General features: G+C 32.5%; 1 long non-coding RNA gene across 1 annotated transcript in view; it reads right to left on the reverse strand.

Annotated features, from left to right (window-relative positions):
* Window positions 1-17,945, reverse strand: part of LOC106463277 — a 33,607-nt gene extending 15,662 nt beyond the window's left edge. The window contains exons 1-2 of the long non-coding RNA XR_001291053.2: window positions 17,876-17,945; window positions 12,107-12,153 (exon numbers count right to left, since the gene is read on the reverse strand). This is a non-coding gene — a long non-coding RNA (uncharacterized LOC106463277). The remainder of the gene's footprint in view (window positions 1-12,106; window positions 12,154-17,875) is intronic.

The raw sequence follows: 17,945 nt of genomic DNA on the forward strand, positions 1-17,945 counted from the left end.
TTTATATTTTTCATTATGATATTAATTTCCATTATCTTTTTTTTTACTTAATCTAGATTGCCTTTACAAGAAGTAGTGGTTCTGTCTTCTGTCCATCATATGGGTTGTTTGTGCATTACACAGTTGCCAAGGTAACTATTTTGTTACACCTTAAAGAATGCTTTTCCTTATTCTCCTCATATCTTTTTCTAGTACTTTACATTTTTAGTGATTGAAACAACATTTAGAGCATCTTTTATCTAAACATCATAATTATGGTGCATTTACACAGCACTTAGCTTCACATTGGAAATTTTTTTATTGGGAAATGTAATGTCTGCATTTAATATTTACCTCAAATTTACAGAGTTAAATTATGGAATGTGGTTTAACTCACTGCTCATAAAATACCACGACTGGTGACGGTTTCCAAAAAAAACCTAAAATTAATACTTCTGGAATGGGGAAAAAAGAAAGCCTCTCTCTTGGGGATTCTGTGCAAGGTAAATGGACTATACCAACTACATTATGAGAAAACCTTCTTGGTTGTTTTGATCCTAATCCCAGGATATAACTCTAAAGTAATATGTACTTAGTATAATTAACAGCATTAAACATATAAATTTCATTCTTCTAAAAATATTTGAAAATCTGACATAGAGGAATTTACTCTTAGTATGGACATTTGTCATTTTCTTTTCTGAGCAGACATGTCACTCATAATTCATATCTGATATCTATATTTTAATTAGTTTGTTTTCTTCAGATCTTTTTATGTGATCTGGGAATAAGTTGCTTTGGAATGAAAATCCCAGGAATCAACTTATTCATTAAATGTTTTGTCAGTTTCTTAAACACTATCATTTCACTCTCTATTCTATTAAACCACATTTTGCAGTCTTAGTTGATTACATCAGTCCTACTTAACTGGTTTATTGTGGAGTTCATAAACACAAAACAAAATATAATATAAACCAACTTTCTAAATAATCTACCATAATTTAAGTTTAAGCAACATAATGCAATATAAATCTGTGTGTTTACTCACCTACAGCGAATGTTTATTACACAATAAGATGTCAGTACAAAGTGCAACATAATTCAAAAGCATTTACATGAAATACATATATAACTAATGTTCTCTAAAGAAAATGATGTTACAAAATATGTTATCTAGTTGCTATATAGATTGTGTAGCCAGTAGCCTCTTCTCTGATGTTCAGCTATCCACAAAAGTATATACAACAGGAATTGTTATATAAAGAAGGATTACTGATTCAAACTTAAAACATTCTGAAAAACTTTGTTGTATCTAATGTGAAATGGCTGTAGGTTTTGCTACTGTTGCACATATCAAACGTAAAATGAGTATATGTACCATTAAATAAATGTTGGCTTATAATAAATTCTGCATTGTTAATTATGAACTAATTATCATGTAATTGTAATCTTGAGACATGTTCATATTTGACAATAAATTCAGTGTTTAGGTAATGTTTGTTCAAATAGTAAGAAAAACAAAATTTTTGTGCTTTAAAAAAATAGAATGTTTTTTTTTCACTAACAAATAGTTGTTATAGAGTGGTTTAGATTTTTTGCATCATTTTCTTATTGTAAAGACCCCCCTGTGTCAAAGCAGTATGTGATGGGAAGAGCACAGATAGCCCTTTGTGTAGCTTTGTGCTTAATAACAGAAAACAACTTATTGTAACCCAAAAACAATTAACCATGGTAGATATTAGTTCAGATCCTATACCAGCCCTATCAGTCTAATAGTAATAAGTGTCTCATTTAATTAAAAGCAGTATGTAATTATCAACTCAGTCTGCAAGTCAGAGAGGCACATTTGGTGAGTTCATTCACAAAAAAAACTTTCCAGTATTCTCTCTCTCTCAATTTTTTAAATTCTGAAAAGAACAAAAAATTGAATTCCTTGTGATATCTAGAATCTGAAACGACTGTGACCCATGGCCAAGTTCCCACTCTTTTCCAGACTATGAAGGAGTAAACTTATACCTCATTTCAAAATTCCATATAATATACAGTAGTGACTGCACATGTTGCTCTATACAAGATCTGGTTCCTCAGCTCTATAAAGCCATTTGTGCTGCGATTTCTGTTATTTAAGCTGGTTTAAGAAGGCTCAATGAAGCTTACTTCTTGTTGTAAGGTGGCTAAGTGCAGTACCTTCCTGAACATGAACACTTTTAATATTTTTGCAAGAGGAACACAGCCCAACTAACCCCTAAATTCCTCATCTTTGCACAGACAAACACCACTGAGAGGTAGCTTCTTTTCTTATTATATTTTTTGGGTTAAAAGATCGAGCCATTTATCAGAGTACATTTTCATTGTTCTTGTTCTAGCCTCAAAACTGGAAACCGTGATACTCCTCTGTAGCCCACCCAATCTCCCAAGTTCGGTCTCATTGACTTGCAGACTGAATGTTAAAGCAACTAATTTTAACTTACAAGAAATTTGTTCAAGTTAGCAATTAAAAGTATCATAAAACAAAAACATTTTTTAAAAACCATTAACTTCTTATGGAAGAATTTCAATGTACATTCTTTCAACATCAAAACAATTTTTATATATAATATTGTAAATAACTGTTGAAATTGTGAATAAAAAGGGTATAAAAGGCAAATTTTATGGGACTGTCACCTCTTTATCATGTACAAATAAACTGCACAAGAGCACAATCACATGTCTATAGTTTAAACTGTGCTTGGTTATTATCCAACTAATAAGTAAGTGACACACCAGTATAAAGAAGTACAAACAATTATACTGTTGCGACGGTTTCTATCTTTGGTCGGGTTCTTTTTTATTATTTGGTAAATATAATGGAAAATACATTCCACTTGACAAAAAGGAAAGTGTTTAATTTCTTTAACTGGAAATTCTATCCTTAGTAAAACCCTGGAAGTGGTCTTGAAAGGAACCTTGGCTGAGTTACCCCACAAGTCTTTACTGAAATGCTTTCAAAGATGATCACATTGGATGATCTTTTGTTTGGATCACATATTCTTCTGGATTCTACTCAACAACAACAGAACTTCAGGTTGCCTGTCTTTATTACCCTGTACATCTGTCCTTGTCATTGGAAGTCCAACTTCTGTTGGTGTAATTCTCTTATAATGTATGGTGATTATAGACTATAAAGCTATTTGAATGCTAGTTTAACCTTCCGTCCATGTCTCCTCACAAAGTTAATTCCCAATATGCATTCTTCCTTGATGTCAAATGACCCACATATTATGTTATGTAGAGAAGTTTCCAATAGTGAGGGTGACTTCCAACTTTCCTCTTGCTAGAACTTTATGTTAACTTACTGTTTACGTTAATACATTTTTCTTCGTAAGTTCCCACCTTTCATTACCAGATTGGATTAGACAATTGAAACTCTGAGTAAGTGTTGATAAACATACTGCAAGGCTTTCCATCAACAAATTCATTAACTCATAGATTGGTTTCTTCAACTAATATTCTCCTGATTTCTACTGAAGAAGATGGAGTATTCTCATCCTCAAGATATAATCTCTGATAACAAATTCCTTTTACAGACAGATTTTTAGGGGGGGGGGGAAGAGATTTTATTCTGCAGTTACTAGCAATATTAATTTTAAGTAACACTTGAAATACCTGTTGTCTTGTGGTTTACTTCTTCCATTCTGTGTAACTAGTTGTTTTTAATTAATTATGTGACTTCCTCTAAACACCATTAGAGAAATATGATATTTACATACTACTTGATGTGATGATCCCATAATTTTTGGATGGTGCCATTAGTTATTATTGGATACTTTAATGGTTCAAGTGCTATCACTAACTGGAGAGTTTCATTTAAAGATGTACATCTCCTTTGCTTTAGTCTAATTTGCATAGCTTTATCAATTATAGCATCTATATATTCATCACTTCAAAATAATTCCATTATTTCACACAGTGCATCTAAGTAAGACAGTTCAATAAGCTTTTCCATCCCTTCCACAAGGTTGGCTGGTTAATTCTTCCTACCCACTCTGCTTCTAAACTTTGCTTTGGAAACTTCTTTCTGGTGTGCCACTCCAAACCTGTTTGACAAGGCAGCCATTAATGATTGATAGTAGTTAAGACTCGCAGCCAGAAGACTGATTAATTTTGTTAAGGCTGATCCTTTAAAATAGCCAACAAAATGAAAGACTTGTTGTTCACTACTCCATCCATTCATTTTATAAATTATTTTGAACTGAGCCTGATATGCTTTCCATGGTATTTTCCTATCATAATTTGTTGGTTTCTCAACTGGACAATTTTATTGAACTGGTTAACTACATTCTACAACTGGATTAGAAAATGGCATATGTGGAGTAGTCTAGGAAGTTCCTGCACTCATAGATTGCACAGCACAAGTAGCGATCTTTGTAGACCAGATGGATTCTCCCAGGCCCAATGAGAGAACACAAAGGATGAGGACATAATCCCAAATACTATTTGGGGGTGCTCACATTCTTCCCTGGGGCTCATAAGGGCACTTGGTGGCCCTAGTTTTCCAAGGGGGCATCACTGGGCACTGAACCCATGCCACAGATGTATTTCACAGTACCTGAATCCATCTTATGTAAACTATGATATATTTCATTGCAATTATATTTTAGTTATTTTGTGCAGTAGCTGCTTCTTGGGGTCCAGGCCCGAATCTTTTCAGTAACTATTAAAATCCATGGATTGTCCTCTTCCAATTTCATAGTTAATGCTTGGTATTGAAATTCTCGGGCAGATGCCAAAAGAGGTGCCGCTGGTTTGATTTGCATTTACAACTTCATTTTACAGATGTTTTATTTTTTTATTGATGTTCCTTTATACCTTGTTGATTTCTTTTTGCACTTATTCAAAATGTGTTATTATAATCTTTCTGCACATTATAGATGTATGTCTTTTAATATTTCTTCAATCTCGTTTTTGTAATGTCTTATTATATCTCCAATAATGTCGTTCATCTTGTTTTCAATAAAATGTATTTGGATTCTTTAAACCTTATCTATCTTTATTTCAACTCCTCTTTTAAATTAGTGTCTCTTACTTCTTGATCTTTTGTTTATTTCCTATAATATTCTTCTTGGTCTTTTTTTAATTTTCTGTCTTTTTCATCTTAATCTTCTTTTAAAGTTCTGCAAATTTCTTTTCATTTTACTTTTAATTTGCTGTCTATCTCTTCTAATTTTCAATGCATTTCTTCTTGACCTTCTTTTATTACTTTGTCTCTTTCTGCTTATTCTTTTTACATTGTTTCATCATTTCAAATAAATTTTCAATCTCACTTTGAGCATGTGTCATCATCTTGAAATTTAGTCTAGAGTATTTTATTTTCACCAAAATAATCAAACTCCTGACACTAGTATTGTAATAGTAACTATCGTTGGGCTGATTCTTTTTGATCATTCGGTAAAAATAATACAAAATCCAGTCCACTTAATGAAATATATACCTAACTTACAGACAAAGTTTAACAGTTACTTGTTAAATGTCTTCTCGTATCTACAACTCAACTCAAAATTGGCTGATGAACACATTCAGTAAAAAGTAACAGATTCACTGACTGACTAGCTATATATATCTTTATATATATATATATATATGTGCTTTATATATCTTTTTTTTTTTTCCAAACATCCAGAAAATTGATTATGTCACCTCAGATTTAGACATTCAGGAAACTTCTAGATGTCAAACATCATCATTAAATCACACTAAAAACTTCTTCTAGCAAACAAAACATCTAAATTAAAATACTAAAATCATCGTCTTTAACAGTAGTGACGTGATTCCAGTCATGGTTCTCACGACTAAAATATCATATGACAAGCTGATAGAAATTGAAGTTTTGGCTGGTAAGGGAGAATCCAAGTAAAAAATAACATATTTCATGTTTCAGTAGGAACTATAGAACTGTTAGTAACAAAAGTGATCAAGGTAGAAATCCTACGTGGAACAGGATGAATGATTTACCAGTGCAAGTGAGATCATGGAGGAATGAAAGGAAGTGTTGTTGATTTTTGACATTATTAGCAAGGGAATTATGCACTGTTAAAATTTAGCTAGCTCATGTAAAACTCAAGAACAATTATAACAAAATCTGAAGACACTGTAGTCTACAAGATTACTAGGAGCCAATGTCCCTAATAGTAACAGAGTCACAAAGGTTCTTGGGTGTAGTGCAGATGAAAAAAGAAAATGTTCTCTAATACATTTCTCAATCAATCAAACTAACTAAACATTATGCAGTACAAAGAAACAGAATTTTCAGAGACAAGCTTTTTCTTTCTGTTTCAGAACTAAAGTAATTAAAAAAGGCTTTTAGTGAACAAGTGGTAATGACTGAAAAATATTTAAACATTGCAAATGTGACAAAGAAATTGTTGAGTCTATGCAAAACAGTAAAAATTTGCTCCATCCTCCAGTTCAGAGATTACATAATGCTTATTGGAGATGTGACCAGTTCAATTATGACCTTAAAAAGGGTTATTTGGATGAAAGTTATTAGTTAAAATCTAAGAAAATTAACAAGAAAGAGAAAAGTTTGTAAATTCAAACCTTTACACCAAAGTCTAATAAAACAATGAAATTGAAAAGAAGAAATGGAATGGAAGATATACATATAAATATTCATGTACCATGCCTACTGTTTGGCCAATTTAGTTATTATTGCTTAAGGAATTTAATGTTATAATAATCTGGCTAATAGTGTAAATAACTGAAATACATATTGAATAATTTGGATCTAATGCTGTAAATTACTATAAATTACATACAAACTTACATCTTATTCAGTACGTGGGAAGTTTTAGCTAGGTTTCCACAGAATGATAGCTAAGACTGTGTGAATATATGACAGTAATCGGTCAAACAACACTATCTATAATTTTCAAATGATTGTTTTTAATAGGACTTGTGGTCATCTTGCTTGCCTTCCTTTCATTGTAAAGTGTGATTCACAAGTCTTCATAAATTAGATGGAACAGAGTTTACACTTAAATGATTTGATGAAGGAAAACAAATCTTTAAGGCAATTCTACCTTCTTGGTAATTATGCTAACTAGGCGAAACCTTGTCAGATGTTCTTGAATTAAGAGCCGAAAATACTGCTAGCAGCAAGGGCACCATACTGATGACTTAGAGCAGAAGGGCCATAGAAGGTTCATGTAGTTTGCCTGTTACTCAAAATTAAGAGTCTTTATCAATAATTGTAATTATTATTAAAGCATTATAGTAGCTCTTCTGGTAGAAGTTATTGCATAAAAGTAGTCCAATTTTGAAAACAAGTTTAACAAAGTGTACATTTTCCAAGAACCTATTGAAAATATTCACTAGTTACCAAGAAAAATAGATGTCAGTATAATTATTGTATGACCCGAAAATCTTATTTACTTTTATTAATTATCATAGTATATTTATTATGAAGCAAATGTGTTTAAACTTGCTGTATGAGTTGAATCAAAAATAAGAATATGAAAGATGATGAGAAATAAAAAAACTTTTTCTAATATTATAACAACACCATTATCTCATGAACTACTTCTATAGTTAAGTATGATGATTCATTTACTGAACATCATTTACATGTAATAGTGGTTTAAAACCAATTTCTAATGAAATAATCAACTACAACCAATACTTAATCTTTCCTTTGAGAAAGGAAAGTGTGATTTACAAAATATACGAGTATTTTGTATGTGAACTTTCTTATAACATATATAAGTAATCCTGTAAGCAGAGATTGTCATAAATGTGCAATCAAATCATTAGAAAAAAGGTACTTGCGATTTAATATCTTAATGTCTACGTCAATAATTTAAATGACAAAGGATGTTCTCATATAAATACTTTTCATAAATCAACAGAAAAATACAGTATATGTTCATTAAGATAAAAACAACAACAGACTTTTAACATGCTTACAGTAGTTTGTGTAGTGTTACATTTTCGAACTATAAAGTATTCTCATTGAGCTTAACGAATGTAATTACAATCACGTTTACCAACAAATGGTTTACATTACACTCTTCTCGATTAATTCATCGAGGATTTCAAATGAGAGATGTGTAAATATATCATTTTATATATCTTTATCCAGTATTAGAACTCATCAACTAGTGTTGTCCTACAGAAGCCAGAGGTATGTCTGGAACTATTTGTAGTCATTCAACCCTGCTATAGGAGGACAAACAAATATCGTTACAAACACAATTATAGCGGACAAGTTGAAAGTTTAACTTAAATGGTATTTCACCCATGGCCACATACCATCAAAAGTTCAACAAGTCTAGACACCAGAGATACCTACACCTCCTGGAACTGCATTTACAACAAACCTAATGTTTACAAACAACACTATAGTCATAAAATATACGAATTTATTCTAATATTTATTCAGCATTCCGTTAAATATAAAATGTTTTTTTACAGCATGAGTAATTAATGATCTTAATTGTTATATATTTATACCATAAACAAAAGAATCCTCTTGAAAGAGTTTTTACAATAAAATGTTGATGGTTTCATCCAATGGAATGAATCTACTCTAACCCAAAACTTGTTTGAGACTAAATTTAATACTCTTGCACTTTCATCTTTGCACTATTCTACTTCCTTATGTCTTTCTTTTTCCCTGAAAAAAGAATAATTTTAAGCACTAAAGGAGCTTTCACAAAATCCAAACATAATCATAAAATGCCTGGACAAAGAAAATCTCACATTATGAATACCCAAACATGAAATAGAATATTTGCAATAAATGACAGGATGTTTGAGATGTTTATTAATTAGTAGTTTAAGTTTTAGCATAACGAAATGAATATTTCAAAGCTTCTGGTGATTGTTATATGCATTTTTTATTTCAAGCAATAAAACAAAAACAGCTCAGACAAGTAGCACATTCCTCATATTTCCAGATATGTGCTGTGGGTCATCGCCAAGATAAATCTCGAAAACAATATTGATTATTGGTTAAACTTAGAATGAAATTATATTTTTCCATGTTCTATTCATGTGTTACCTTTTACATAGTAAAACTCTTTCTTTTCATTTTTCCAATAAAGAAATTTTGCAGCTTTTGGTGCTTTGTTTCAAATATTTCTGTAGGTATTATGTATAATCGATAATATTTGTTTCCTATGTTAATTTCCAACATGAAATAAATTTAAGTCAGGTTTGGCAGTAAGGGGGTTGCTTTTTGGAGCTGAAGCTACCCAAAAAATATGCCTTAGCCTCCCCTGTGGCTCTATCACCCCAAAAAAAAATGCTTAAAAAAAGTAGTTCCTTTCCTAAATACTACAACATGTGTACCCACAAAATGGAGAGTTAGATAAACGATTAGTCATTTAGTTTTAATCAGGCCCACTATAGTTTGCAGGTTTGACATCATTTTAATGATATGGTCAGTTTATGTTGTAGATACGTGTGGCCAGTGGACATAATTATGACCACCATCTGTGAAATAGGACTACAAATGTTGAGAATGGAAAATGCATTTTTAACTCCGGTGACCTGCTGGGTGTCTCTTGTCATTCAGGTAATTAATTGTATCAAGGATAAATATAATTTGAAACATTTTTGTGTAGTGTGTTATCAGTATCAAAAACACACATATGTAGATAGAATGAATGCCAAGAAATATGTATTCAAAAATTAAATGGGTAAGCTTCAGTATACTTCTGTTAAATACTCCATTTTTGGGGGGGGGGGGTATTTTTCTGTGCACAAAGCTAAAGGGGGTGTCACCTTTTTCTGTAGAAAAATCAAAAAGGAGTCACTATTCAGTAAGGGTAATTTTAGAAGTTCCGTTCGAGAAAAAATGACCACTCCTTTATGGTGATTGACTCTCGAGTCGATCTGTTGGGCACTAATGGTTTCTTTTTTAGTTGTACAAAATTCACTTTACTTGGCATGTATTAAATTCCAAATACAACAGAACCACAGGAAAAGTTAAATTTAGTATAAAGAAAAGAGAAATGAATGCTTTTGATTTAAGACTGTTTTCTTGTTAGATTAATGTTAGGGATTTTAATTTAGGGTTAACTCATGTATATCTTTAAATTTTATTTTAGTAAGCTAGCTAATTTAGTTTATTAAATAAACTTGTTTCTATGCTTGTACATGTACTAATCAACTTCAATTCCCTCTAAACCAGCTTGCTTATATCTGTCATACAAGTGAGATAACCATGATGGAATTACCATATAAATAAGTCTTTGGCCAATGATCAAAGGTCGAATATTTTGTAAAATAAAAATAGTAAACGATGATATCTGTAAAACAACAAAAATCCTAAATAAGATAATGCAAGTTCTAGTAAAACATGATTACATAAAAACAAACAAACAACAATGTATTCTGTTATCCAATTACATTACAGGCAACTACATATCTTTCATGTTAAAGCATTAGACACTGCATTCCTGTTTGTCCATGATTATGGCATCCCCTTTGTCTGCTGGTAATACTATTATGCTGCTGATTTTTTTCAAGCTTTTGAGGATATTTTTGTTGTTAAGGTGGTATTATAGGAGGGCTTATAGACTGCTGGTTATATATTTTTGTGGATTCTTCCGTTTCTTCTTCTGTAAACTGTCTTCTGTGGTTGTAGATACATCTACGAAGGCTATTATATTATGGTTTATGTTGAAATTTGGTCTTTTACACAAAATAAATACAATAAAATGTCTACCTTGGATACAGATATTGTCACATAAGACACTATAAATAAGATTCAATAACTCCTGAGCAGACAACATTCCACCACACAATTAACAATGGAAGCAGAAAAATTAACAAACTCCCATTCCTTGACATGATGGCTACAAACTAAATATCAAAACATATAATTCATATATCACAGGAGGTTGCAAGAAACCCACAGATACAGGTAAATACCTCGATCATAAATCAAACCATCTCAGTAGCATAAAGTCAGGCATTATAGACTACCTAGTTTCAAGACTGAACAAAATTTATAATAGAGAAGAAGCTAAGAAGATGGAAGAAAACACATCACTACAACCCCCAATAACAATGGATATCCAGTACCCTTGATAAAGAATAAAATAAATAAACTAAAACACCACAAATAAAGAGGATGAAAATTCCAGATAGAAGTCTTTTTGAAATCATCCAGAGAAAATCTGAACAACATAAAGTCAGAACAGTGTTAAGAAGCTACAGTACAATGTGATTGAAATAAGTACACACTAAACCAACTATAAATGCAATGGAGAGGTAAAACATTACTTACAACATGCTCTATCAATGTGGATTCCAATACACTGATACAAACAAAGATTAAAATTCTGGAGCATAACAGACATACAAAACTTGGTATTATCGACCGCTTTGGAAAAGCCAAAGCCTATTATGCCAGAGAAAAAGACCATATAATAAACTGGAATGATACTGAAGTAATAGGATATGATTCATACGTGAGAAAAAGAAAGATAAAAGAAGGCTTTTATGTCTACCCAACTGACAATACACTCAGCCAACCTAGCATAAAAGCAACAAATCTAGATATTCCTCTTGAAAACGTTCAAATAATTAGCTGATTCGAGTTTTAATGGCAGAGTGGGTTAAGTGACTAAGGGCCCTGAACTTCTATCAAGAATACTCAGGATCGAATCCCAGCCAGTTACAACACAGAAACCCTTCTTAAAACTTCTCTAAAGACAGGAGACGATCATCAGCTTAAACTTAAACGTAGGTTAAAAATTAGTTAGCAATTAGTATTTAGTTATGTAAAAAGTAACAATAAGATTAAATGTCACTAAATGATAACTAGGTTTAAGATATTGTATGGGATACCAACAAAGAAACTACTCAACTTTAAAACTTGAATAAAACTAAAAGTAAAAGCTCTCCTGAAACTGTACGAGTAAAACTGGATCACGTATCTTGATATTTAAATAAGTTAATAAATGATACTATTCTCATATAAACTACATCGTTAACAGTAAAGACAAGTTTTAGTAAAAAATTGAAATACTTGTATTATAAAATATATAAAAAGAACTGAAGTTCTTCGTGTAGTTTGTACGAACAAATTATAAAAGTACAAACGGTAATACCTTAAGGCTTAGGTAATAATAATACCTACCTTTTACGATGTTCTTCTGTACATCTCAGTGATGCTGCACCATCATCCTTTCGAAATAAATAACAAACAACATGACATCTGATATTAGATATTTATGATATATTGTGATAAATATAATGATAGAGTGCAAATTTAGTTGAATGACTATATCTTTGGGGTAATTTCTAATATTGACAAGTGAATTTTTCATTTCAGAAAAAGACAAAACTTTTAAAGTTCATGAAAAAACGTAACTTCGTTTAATTTGTATGGTAAATGTTAATTTTTATTAAATAACAAATAATACAAAAATCAAACTTCGTTGTGCTGTAATGAAAAGTTTTTACAGTAATTATTCTGAAACCAAGTAACATCTTAAATTTTCTTAAGGAAGCTCACTAACTTAAATATTAATGAGTAAACACACTGAATATAAATCATTTATAATCATCCTGCCTATTTATCTTTTGTAATAACTCTCCGAGTTACAAATATAAATAATTCTATCCACTGCTTTGTACTGGCTTTTCAACTGAATTCTTGTAAAATAAAAAACAAAAAACGAAAAGACTCTCAGACTTGTGTAAAGATACATGGATAAATTAACTACGAAACTCACTTATTCCATGTTCCAAAATAATATAAACAACTTGCTGATGTTCACTTCTTGGGATGAGCGTGGCCTTAGTGGTTAACATGTTGAACTGTGAATCCGAGGGTCCATGACTCGGGTCCCCTTGCCCCAAAATTGCACCCCGCTCTTTGGGTTCGTGGATGGTGTGTTATACTTGAAGAATGATAGTCAAATTCCATTATTCGATTAGCGTAAACCAAGAGGTGGCGGTAGGTGCTTTTTTACTACATGCCTTCCCTCTAGTCTATCAGTTCAAAATTAGGGACGGCTAGTGTAGATAGCCCATGAGTAGCTTTGCATGAATATCCGAAACAAATAAACAAACAAACAATTCACTTCTTTTGGTAAAATTAAACAATTTTTATCACGACATAATCACAACTAAGACTCTCGACTAGTTAATTTGTTTATACGGCTTCGACTGAACTTATAATAAATGATAAGCCTGATTCATTAAATCTATCGGTATTTGAATGCTAAAAAAGCCAGTAACTTATTAACTATTTATTAACTCTTTCCTTCTCTAATGTACGCAGATCCATGCAGAACCTGGGGTAAGAATATTTTGGGCCATCCATAATATCGAATTTCTCTATATTTATATAAGAAAGTTACAGTTTTGATGATTTAAGTTTGCTTAAAGTACTACTTTCAAACTCTTTAAATGTAGGTCAGTTACAATAACATTATAGTTATAAATAAAATAAAATAGCGTTTCCAATTATTGTTGACTCTTAGGAGTTACAACTGTGTATAGAAAAAGAAAAATATTAATTTTTTGTATCTCATTCTTACAAGTAGACCTTTTATGAGTTGGGTTTTGGTTTGTTTGGAATTTCGCGCAAAGCTACAGGAGAGCTATCTGCGCTAGCCGTCCCTAATATACCAGCGAAAGACTAGAGGGAAGGTAGCTAGTCATTACCACTCACCGCCAACTATTGGGCTACTCTTTTACCAACGAACAGTGGGATTGACCGCCTCATATAACGCCCCCACGGCTGAAATGGCGAGCATGTTTGGTATGACGGGAATTCGAACCCGCAACTCGCAGATTGCGAGTCAAGCGCCCTAGCCACCTGGCCATGCCACACACATTACGTGTTGGGTTAGGCAAGTTTCAAGGGCAACTGTCCCGGCTGCCTCACCTGTAAGTATGTATTCCACTCTATAATTTATTTCTAGAATTTTCTGTATGCTCTATATTGGTAACATTAAAATTAATTTCAGCGAAATTTGTTGTATAACAATAAGAAAGTTACATATCAGTCAAAAATTCAAACCATATGCAATAACTACTCTTTTTACTTCGGAACTGTTTATTATAAAAAGTAAAAAGTATCGAACATAGCTGATAAAGATAGATGGGTAAATAAAAAAAAAAACACGAACTGTTACGTAAACAAAATACCAACAGAGTGAATAATTTTTTTCCTATTAATGTCTTTTTTAATAAATGCGGTTAGCAGGATATTTATTTCGATCCTTCTTGTCCCCGATGGGAATACGTTAAGTTTACGGAATTACAACGCTACAATCTGGAGTTCGATTCCCTGCAGTGTGGCTTTGTTCTAAAACAAACGCTCTTTCTCGTTGCACACCAAGTTTAAAAAATTCAACATCTTTATGTTCGATGAAAGGAATGGTGGATGGGTCTTGGAATTATGGAACAGTGTTCGATAATTTTTAGTTGTAAACGGTTCCTCTATACGGTTTAAACGTCGAAAATCGGCGAAATATTGGAAAATCGATAGGCCTGAAAATTCTTATAACAATAAATTAACTGCAGATGTTTGTTTTTTACACATCTCTGATTTCGGAAAAATTAAAATAAATATGGAACAAAAAACATTTGTGGTTAACATGCTCATTCTTTGATTTAAACCCTACCATAATTATATATACAGGTCTTTTGAAAATTAATAATGTTCAACTACTTCCTTTAACAGTTAAAATCCAAGTTCAGAACCAAACTTACATCTAACTGTGCAGCACAGCAAAGCAATGTTAAATTTCCATACAAACACAATCCATAAGCTCCTGCGTCTCAAGATAGAAGAAACAATGATTGAACTCTAGATTATTGAACAATGTGTTGTCGGTAGTGTCCAAAGTAAACCAGATCTATAATTCTGATTTTACAAAGATTTAATATAGACATTAAGAACTATGATACTATACCAAAACGTGTCAACGTTAATCAGTGTGTGTTGCGTTTTCAGTTGTCTTTTACTTATCACGGTGAACCTGCATTTATATTAGGGCTGATACGATAGGTATCTAGTTATTGATGGCGCTATACGATACGTTTCTAGATACAGAAGTTTTACCAACGGTTTATTACAAATTTTGACAGTCTTGTCTGTAATTTATTAACTATATTACTAACATTGTCTTATTTAAGTACTTCACACTTTACAGTGCTTTTCAAAGGGCAATAAATCAATAAAATGTAATTAGAAACAGATGTATAATGTTAAGAGCTTTAAGTTATTTAGTGTAAGCAAATGTAGTTTCCTGCTATAATTTGAAGTAATTCTAGAAAGAACAAAAAGGATAATTTTGATTTATTTTGTATGTTTTTATGGTGGTTACGAAGCTGATCAAACTGACCAACTTCACATAAAATTAGGATAGTGAATATAGCAGATAAAATATCGATTTATCGAAAAAAGTTGGAAATTTATTTCGGAGGTTTTAGACATTACATAAAAAGAAACCTGTTAATTTTTAGACGGAGAAAAGTATTTTTTAATCTTAACATGAAAATTCCTTTACACTCAGAACAGTGACTACTTTGACTCCATATATTAAAGCATTAATTTTTAGTAAAAATACTTTATTAGAAATTCTTATTTTTTTCAGTACAAAAGGCTTATGATGTTTACTGGAAGCTTACCAAATTTCGTGAAGATACATAAATCGTGTCGTGTCGGACGATGTATCGATACAATCGTATCACGCATTTGTAAACTAAATGCATTGCACTGAACTCACAGTAAAAAAAAAAAGTTATATCTATCTATTAATATGCACCTTTTAAAATCTTTTCTTCTGCTTCTAGGTACACATTAGATACTTACTTATTTTAAACAAACACCTGACGTTAAATTTAAACATTTAAGAATAAGCTAGAGTGGTAACGATTCTCTAGGATGCTATCCTATACTTTAATGCTGATTCTCTAGAGGGCTAGGCCCGGAACGGCCAGGTGGTTAGAGCGCTTGACTCGCAATCTGAGGGTCGCGGGTTCGAATCCCCGTCCTACCAAACATTCTCGCCCTTTCAGCCGTAAGGGCGTTATAATTTGACGGTCAATCCCATTATTCGTTGGTAAAAGAATAGCCCAATGGCGATGGGTGGTGATAACTAGCTGCCTTCTCTCTAGTCTTTCACTGCTAAATTAGGGACGGCTAGCCCTAAGATAGCCCTCGTGCAGTTTTGCGCGAAATTAAAAAACAAACAAACTGTAAGGTGCTACTGTAATGCTGATTCTCTACGATGCTATCCTATACTGTAATGATATATTTTGGTCATCATCTTCAAGTACTAAAAGTCTTCCCATAATGCCTTAAGTTCGTAATTCACAAGTGCTTGTGCCACTAACATATTGGGGCGTTTTCTGTAGTGGCAGAAATTACATACTACTTCTAAATCACTATCTGGTAGAACTTTTATATACAGGTTTAATAGAGACTTGTTTCTTTTTAAACATTCACAGCCGTTACTAGCTACGAAGTCATATCCTCAGTTGTTTTATGGCCTTCTTCACTCTCCCTCCTAGTGGTATAGCGGTATGTCTGTGGACTTACACTGCTAGAAACCGGGTTTCGATAGTCGTGGTGGGCAGAGCACAGATAGCCCATTGTGTACCTTTTTGTTTAACTACAAATAAACACACACACACACACATATGTGTATATATATATCATTGAAAGTTATAGCTTAAACCCTGAATTTGACATCGATAGAATATTGGCTCTGGTTTCGGTAATGGCCACACAATGGGCTATATTATCTTTGCCCATCGCAGATATCGAGAATAATATTTTTGCGTTATAAGCCCTCTAGTTTACCGCTAAGCTAGGGAGCCATATGGTGTAAGATTATAGGAAATATAAATTCGAGTTGATTGGCGCCAAGAAAGCATTCGAGTAGATGTTTTCTTTCTTCGACCTAAGAATATCCTGGGACCAGGAGTTACATAGGGAAGACCTATTATATGAAACACAATATAGAGAAGAATGTATGTTTACTAGCCAATGATACCTTATTCTTGTTATGTAGCTTAAAGTTATGGATATAACGTTGTGTAATGTTATCGTAATATAATTATTTTAGTTTGTTCAATGTTTGCTTCTTTTTTACTTTCGCGCTAAGCTACACGAACGCTACCTGAGCTAGCCGTCTTAATTTTGAAGTAATAGACTAAAGAGAAGGAAGCTAGTCAACACCACACACCACCAACTCTTGGGATACCCTTTTACCAGCTAACAGAAGGATTGGCCTTTACGCTATAACGTACACGGGACTCAAAGGGCGAGCATGTTTGGGAACGGGATCCGAACCTGTAAACCTCAAATTGCAAGTCGAGTACCATCACCATCAGCATCACCATCACCATCACCACTGCTGAAATGGCGTGCATGTTTGGCGGGACGGGGGATTCGAACCCACGACCCTCAGATTGCGAGTAAAGCGCCCTAACCACCTGGCCATGCCAGGTCTATTCCCTAGTTTTGGTCCATAATAAATGTAGAGTATTAAATACTGTAACTGTGAAAGGAAATGGCTGGTACTGACTTCGACTTCAGTCATGTATTCAAAATATCCAAGTTCGACATACCGATGTTTGACACAATAAATAACTGAAGGAAGTAACCCAACTTTACACACAAAACTGCGAGAATTTCTAACGATTTGACAGTCGTGAAAAGGGTATCGGATATTGAATCAACTATAACAAAATAACAGAATAAATAGTAATGTTTTGAAATTATGTGCTGTGAGAAGAAATCTAAACACCAGTAAATATATATATATATTATTGTGACTATAACTTAAAATATCATCAGAAAAATTAATTACTAATTCTTCTGACTTTTTTTTTTCATAAGTATTTTTTGTCAAATACGAAAAAATACAAAATACAAACTAACCTCAGCATCCTGCCTTGAAGTAACATTTTCTCGTGGGCTTTCATTGTAATCAGTATTTTGTTTGGTCTCT

Source organism: Limulus polyphemus, unplaced genomic scaffold (assembly GCF_000517525.1).
Source record: "Limulus polyphemus unplaced genomic scaffold, Limulus_polyphemus-2.1.2 Scaffold1365, whole genome shotgun sequence".
NCBI classification, from domain to species: Eukaryota; Metazoa; Arthropoda; class Merostomata; order Xiphosura; family Limulidae; genus Limulus; species Limulus polyphemus.